Source organism: Dermacentor andersoni, chromosome 1, assembly GCF_023375885.2.
Source record: "Dermacentor andersoni chromosome 1, qqDerAnde1_hic_scaffold, whole genome shotgun sequence".
NCBI lineage: Eukaryota > Metazoa > Arthropoda > Arachnida > Ixodida > Ixodidae > Dermacentor > Dermacentor andersoni.
The window spans coordinates 104,892,558-104,899,787 of NC_092814.1; positions in this window are offsets into that span (position 1 = coordinate 104,892,558).

The window sequence follows — 7,230 nt, forward strand, 5'->3', positions numbered from 1 at the left end:
ATACATCGCACCAGTTCTTTTTTTGCATGTTGACTTCAGGATCAGCAAGCAGTGCGCAACCAGAGCAAATTAGGTAGGTCGGTAGGTAAGGTAGGGTTAGATGGGTCTAACTGAACAGGTTGGAAACAGTACACCTCCAGCTGCTCCATATCACTTTTATGCGATAAAAAAAGAGATTAATTAGCTTTGAAATAAAAAAAATAAAAATATCAATGAAAATCACAATTTAGCACAAGAAAGCACTCATACATACAAGAGTGAAAGAAGGAAAAAAAAAAAAAAACAAGAGACGAAGCGTAATAACAAAAGCGAGTTACTGCACAAAATCGTCCCTAGTATTTCGAGCACCATAATCGTAGCTATAAAAAATATTTCACCGTACTGAAAGCTGCTCTTTCAAAGCCATGGTAGAAAGAATTGTCCTAAAAAACAACTAATGAAGGCCCTTTGAAATTTGAAGCGCTGCTTTTGCCTTTGCTAGGCGTATAAGGAGGCGTCCAGCAACACGTGGGCTATGTTCTTCTACGCCACTCCACACGAAAACGAGGCCAAGCTTGCATGATGGACTACATTAAGAAAACCTTTTGTGTATACCATTCCAAGGGGAAATCGGAGGAAATTATCCCTTGGAAGATACAGATCGCGTGAGTGCAAGCAGGTCTTCATAATTAATTTACGGAAAAACTAAACAACACTCAATCACGCCGTTTGGTGCACATGACCACATTGAGAACGTTGACATAAGTTTCGTTTAGATTCATGAATACAAAAATCTTAAATGCAGCCGGCCGCTTTGTCACCTGTAACAAGGTCGTCCGCATCGAGCCAGCGTTCCGTTGCGCTGAAACGTTATATTTCCATGACAGGAAAACGCCCCTTCGCTCATACCAGAGACGACACGAAAGGCGTAGTAGTCACGCGAAGGTTATAAAAGGTGAATGAAAACTGATGGGTCTGCAACGTTATCAGACCTGACTTAAGGTACTCTTGGACAGCCTTGCATTTTCGCCTCTATAGCACTGCGCGCTGTAGTTCTTTAAGAGCGTAATATTTACGAACAATCAGCTGCGTCGCATGTTCCCAACTTTGTCAGTAAGAAAATCGTTGCACAAGTACCGCTCATGGTCTGTTTTAGATAGTATTCGTGGAAATTTTTACGGTGGTGATTTATAGGTGTCTTTAAAGCTTACAATCCGTGAAATACTCAGGGGCTACAGGTTCCATTGAAACTCATATGTGCTCTTCCACTTCACTCTATGCAAGTGATATCTGAATATCTGTCAAATAGTTGAAATTAAGAATCTTTCTCGCGGACGAATACATAACTAATGTAGGCTTACGGAACAATAAAAGTTAACTTTTCGTTGTCAGACGTTTGGCGGCCTCCAAGGTCAAAGACGTGGCCTCACATATCTCAGCGGTCTCATCTGCTGCTTGCCGCCATTTAATATGCAAAATTTTAATTTGCCTAAGAGACGCCCATGTCTTTGCATTTCAGGGCCGCTTGTAGGGTCTTTGTACTAGCCAGCGGCTTGCGAAGTCGGCAAAGAAAAAGAGAGAAAAGCGAAGCCTTTCAAGCATTCCCGCAGAGCATTCTCGTTCATATGCGGTGACGTACATGTCACCCGCCTCACGCGCCCAACGACGAAGAAGAACGCCTTCCACAAAAGAAAGGGAAAAGCACTGACGTGGAGAGCCCGGAAATGAGAGCAGCTAGAGGGGCGGCAGCGCAGCAAGTAACAAAGAAGAGGGAAAGAAATAAGGAAGCCATGTTGAAAGAGGAGAAAAGAATTGAGGGAAAAAAAAAAACGAAAAGGCGCGCGCTGGCGGCAATGGAGGGTTGGGGACCAGAGGCCGCCATTCTAAATTAGCGCGACAGGGCGGAGGCAGGCGGACGCGGAGGAAGGTGACACGAAGACAGGACTTTAAAGGTAGTTCCTTGGGCAGAGACGTGGGCGAGATTAACGGGGCCCCTTCGGACGTGCCATTAATTGGCGCCGACCAATGGGGAGCGAGGCTCCACCCGGGGAGAGGATGCGTGCGCCCGCGAGCGGAGCGAAGAGCAGCGCGCGGTCATTAGGAGCCGCCGGCGCGAATCTGGAGCCTGGCGATAATCTGGACGCGGCAATGGCGGGGAGAGGCCGCCGCAGCGATACAGGTCCCGATAGCGCCACTGGGAGAGCACCGTGGCTCTGTTCACGGCGCGCCGAGAATGTGCGACGACTACGGGGACGCGGTAGCCGCTGCAAAGCCTGCAGGACGGCTTAGAGCTCTGAAATATGGGTGGCGGCGCCACCCGAAACGGATACACAATTCCGAAATCAAAGAAATTAAAGCAAAACACGAGGGGCTCGCACCCCATAGATAGTCGTTAAAATTGTATTTGTTGCGCTCATTTTATCTTTCTCCCGGGACTCGTCCCGCAATTGAGAACCACCGTAACCTCTCTCTTTGCTTCACTGTAGGGTGGTGCCCTGTCTTTCCACTTTCTCATCATTTAACTGCAGCCATACTGGCCTGCTGCATAGGGCATACAAACACATCACATGGCGACGCAAATGGGCTTGAGGTTGCCGCGAGGTTTTACCGCGCGCGTCGTGAGCACATGCCTATGGTAAAAAACAGATCGTTTTTGCTCTTCAAGCGACTATACTGCCGTACTTTATACCTTATTCCAGATCACCACGTGGATCATGTTTGCAATCGTCACTTTAACAAAGATGAACAGGAAAAGTAATCAAATACCATAACTATCTAGCATGCAGAAAACCGAGCAAAAAGACGATGACCGGCGCGATCTTAACTACAGTGACTCTCCAAACGTTTTCGTTTGATCCGTTTACCTTATGTGAGTTTAATAGTGTTTTACAGAAAAATAAACTTGTGTGCCGATGAGTTCAGTCACTTGTGTCTATCAGGTCAGCTGAGTTAACTATATTGCACAGTGAATAGAAGTTTGACGAAAACAGTCTTTGCGTGCGCATCTAATGCAAAAACACCAATAGTGATGCTCATGAGCACGAAATAGGGTGCATTTCAATAATTATTCACCATCTTCAGCTTTTAGCGTCCTGTGCAATAATAGGAGTCAGATGGAGTTTTGCACATAATACTACTACTGCCTCCACGTTTTTTTTTCTTTTTCTTTTTTTTATTTTCCTTCCATTTTTATCAGGGTGCGGACGGTGGGGGAAACAATGAGTTGGCCCCTGTGACAAGTGTGACAAATATGAGATTTCTATTTATTTACAAAGGCTCAGATACGGCCTAGTTGCCACTACACGTGAGTGAACATTCATCTCTGCTTACACTGACTCTCCTACGTCCTTCTAATATTCCCCTTCCCCACGTGTAGGGTAGCTAACCGGGCACGACCTTTCTTGACGTCACTGCCTTTCCTTCTCTATATATCTCTCCATTTATCCAGGAACCACTGAATAGAGTGATCAGGTTAAAGCTTAGCAATTGCCTACTAGTGCTCCTTTGATGCTCTGGCACACGCTGAGGCGGCCACTTACCCTTGTTGCCTTTGACGAAGATAGGTCCTCCTATCAATACGTTGGTCAGCCTTTCTGAGGCACCTTATCCCTGTTTACAAGCTTTATACCCTTGTTAGGGTCTTCGCAATGCTTTTGGTGCTAACTCGCTTTCTCTTTCTTTCAGGTTCGTCATTACAGAGCAACCAACATGAAGCAACGTACTGTAACGGCGTCTCTTTTACTAAACCTTGTTAAAAATCAGTAGGCCGAATTTTTAGCAACGAAAGATGACGCATTCACGCTGCAAGAATAGTGGTAAGCACACGAGTGGGGATATCTACGCTGCCCTTCACCGTTCGCGAAATTTGCACAAGAATCTGCGAACCTTCTGTGTTTCAGCAAACAGGAGAAACTGACGAATGACATTCCGTGTCATTGGTTTAGAAAGCTTGGAAGTTTCTAAATTTCTTTTCTTTTATTTCCCAGTTCGTTACACTAAAACAGTTTTGTGTTCCATGCCGCAACGCGCAGAACAACCAGGAATTTTTCACTTTTCCTCATGGTCTGTTGGAGTCTGTCGGATATTAAGAGGTCTGGCTTTTTGTTACTCCTTTTCAGGCCACACACCTACTGGATGCTTTCACTAGGACGAGTAGATAAATAAATATCCCCCATGTGTCGTTGCTCTAGGTCTTATTAGATAATGCATGGTGCCTTTCTTACTTTGCGATCCAATTTAAATTATTATGTGTGCTCAGTTTCTTTCTCCAGATCAAATACTTGCGGAGTGCCGGCTCCGGGACGTTCTTGATATTCTGGCTCGTGCATTTCGTGCTGCAAAAGATTAAAAAAAAAGAAGAAAAACAATTTTTGAACCTTCCGCGTTTCCCGCAGTCCCGTTCTACGCGTTTTCCACGGTCCTCGAAGAATCTAAGCGCGCGTCGCATGGTGTCTCGCAGGCGAAACAGGGTTGATAGACCGGGAACGGGAAGAAATTCTAGTCAGCTAACAGCAACAGCCGCCGTGCAGCCGCAGGGGGACCCATGCCGCGATGCCGAGGGAAGGGCAGCCGATCTCCGGCGTGAGAAACAGTCCGGAAGCGCGTTGGGGAATCGGGGGAGTGAAAACTAGAAGCAGCTACAGGGGACTCGCAGAGGGAGGCGCCGTCTGCGTGACAATGGGTTGTTTCAACGAGCGTCTCGCATGCTCGTTCCTCGAGGACGCGTTTCGGCCTCGCGTGGTGAGTTTCGCTTCGGAATGTCGCCCGAAACTTCTTGGTTTGAATGAGCGACGAACATTAGCTGCGGATCTTCGGAGAGGAACAAGAGCGAAGATTGCTGCCACTGGAGCTCTCTAAGGCGACCTCCCACTTCTTCTCTATTACATGCCTTTTGTGGCCCCCGCCGCCGAGCGTTCGTGCCCCCTTTCATTTCTTCCGCGCCAGAAAAGTCGCGTGGCGCAAGTTCTGTAATCGGCCGGGTCCTTGCGGGATCGCTGTGCAAAGCGCAGTTCGTTCTTGGACAAAGCGCCGCGCGCGCGTTCTAGAAATTCTGTGCGCCTGGCTTTGGTGGGGGTCCCTTCATTGTGCCTCGCGTTTGCGCGCTGCTGTCGACGCTCCTTGCTTTTGCGGTTGCGTGCTTGTCCGCACGTTTCGGCACACTGGTTCCATCATAAGCGCAAGTAAAGCGCGGAACTGGAATAAAACCACGGAAGGGGTGAAAGTCCCGAGAACTTGTCTTTGGAGGGCTTCTCTCGGATTCTTAATATCGAGAACGAAATATGCAAGAGCTTTTTTTTTTCCTTTTAAAACAGCGCTCGTTTCGCGTTCTTACAACAATTCCAGCGTTTTTAGTATCAGACGGATATAGTACGGGGCCAAGTGTATTCTCGACCCTTTTTCAAACTGATTCGAGTATGCCTCAAGTAGAACAAGCAGCGTCTACTTATTGTTTTTATACGTGGCTGTTTAATCTTCATAGATGTAATTGCTTATTAAATAAGTAAAGCAACATAGCAAGGATGGATTAGCGCAAGAATATTTAGTTCTAAAACACGGTTCTAATAACACAGCAGAAGCATTCAGAATAATGGATTGACGGAGACGACTAATGATTCCTGCGCCAATTGCAAAGACGCAGTAGTGTGGTCCCGATGGGTGGCTGTGGTAGTGTTACATTTATTTATACCACTGCTTCCTTTATTCCAAATGTTCATCTGAAACACATAATTCAGGCTGCAAAAGCGAAGTCATCTTCTATATTAAAGTAATATATCTTTCAGCACAATAGATCCATATGCAACCACGTTGAGGGAACAGGGCTTTGTACAAGCTGCTCATCCCACGGACTTTGTATATTATTATACAGACAAACCTAAATTTAATCAAACCTTACGAGTTTCTTTTATTTAATGTAGTCCTTTCCGTTCTCCTGCTTTTATTCATAAAACCCAATGGGCTCAGAACATCGAAGCAACCAACTCGCCTGATTTAATAATGTTCTGGGGGAAAATATATCGAAAGTATGGGTGTGCGGCTTTCAGGTAAAGTGTCCGGCGCCATTTATGCGTTATGAATGTTTTTCGCTCCCATGAAGCGACACAGCACACGATAAACAGGCTCGCTGTCTACGGTAAGTCTTAGGGCCTATCGATGGGGGCGAAATGAAAAAAAAAAAAAAAACCACTGGTGTACTTAGATTAAGGTGCACGTTAAAGATCCCCCCGGTTGTCAAAAAGAATCCGGAGTCCACCAATAGGGTGTGCGTCATAATCACATCTTGGTTTTTACACGTAAAATCCCAGAACTGACATACCTAAAATGAGTGCGAGAACAGGCAAACGTTACAGGTTTTTTGCTCTTTAATAAGTATAATAATATTCGTATGGGTGTATTAATTGTTTCCTCCCCCAAATCTCAATCACCCACTAGCTTTTACAGCATGATAAAGGTGGACATGTTCAGTGAAAGAACTTGGGACAGTGCGAGAGGAAAAAAAATTACGAGGACTTTCGCATGACTTGTGAAAGAAGGCCATCACGACATTGTTTTGTTCTATAGGCATGGCCTAGTTAATGAACAGATTTAACACTCTGACACAAGACTCAGAATAAACCCCTAGTCATTTGTCCTTGAACAACAGTAAGGAGAACCAAGGGGCCTGATTTGTATTAATCACCATCATATGAAGGCAAGAGACAAAGAAGCCAAATACTACATTACTTGTTTTGTTGTTCCTGTTACTTACTTGTTGTCCCTCGTAGCCGAGCGAACGAAAACAGCGAAGGATGAAAGCGAATGCGGAGCGCAGCCGGATGTGAAAGGCTGCCATAGCGAAGAGAGCGCGAGGAGGAAAGCGGAGGAGGAGGGTGCCGCGGAACCATGAGGTGGAAAGCGGAGTAAGAGGGTATGGCGAAAGTGTGAGAAGAAAAGTGTAGTGCAGCGCAAGACGGCTTTGCGGTGACGATGGATACAAGATGGCGCCAGAGTAGCGCGCGTCGTCTGTATGGAAACAAAGCGCTGCATAAGTGAAGGTCTGTCTGCGGCGGCTGCTGTGAATCGCTCCCACGCGTCATCCACACGCCACCTCTCGCGATCTCCCGATTAGTGAGGCAGTCACGCCACATAACCTTTTGTAACGTGCCGCATGAGACAGGTTGTCCGCGCAAGCCAATATATCGTGAAACGAAAACAGGTATGCAGCTGCGCTCAAATTTCGCATTAAGGTGTATCATAATCGTCGGTGAATGTTTT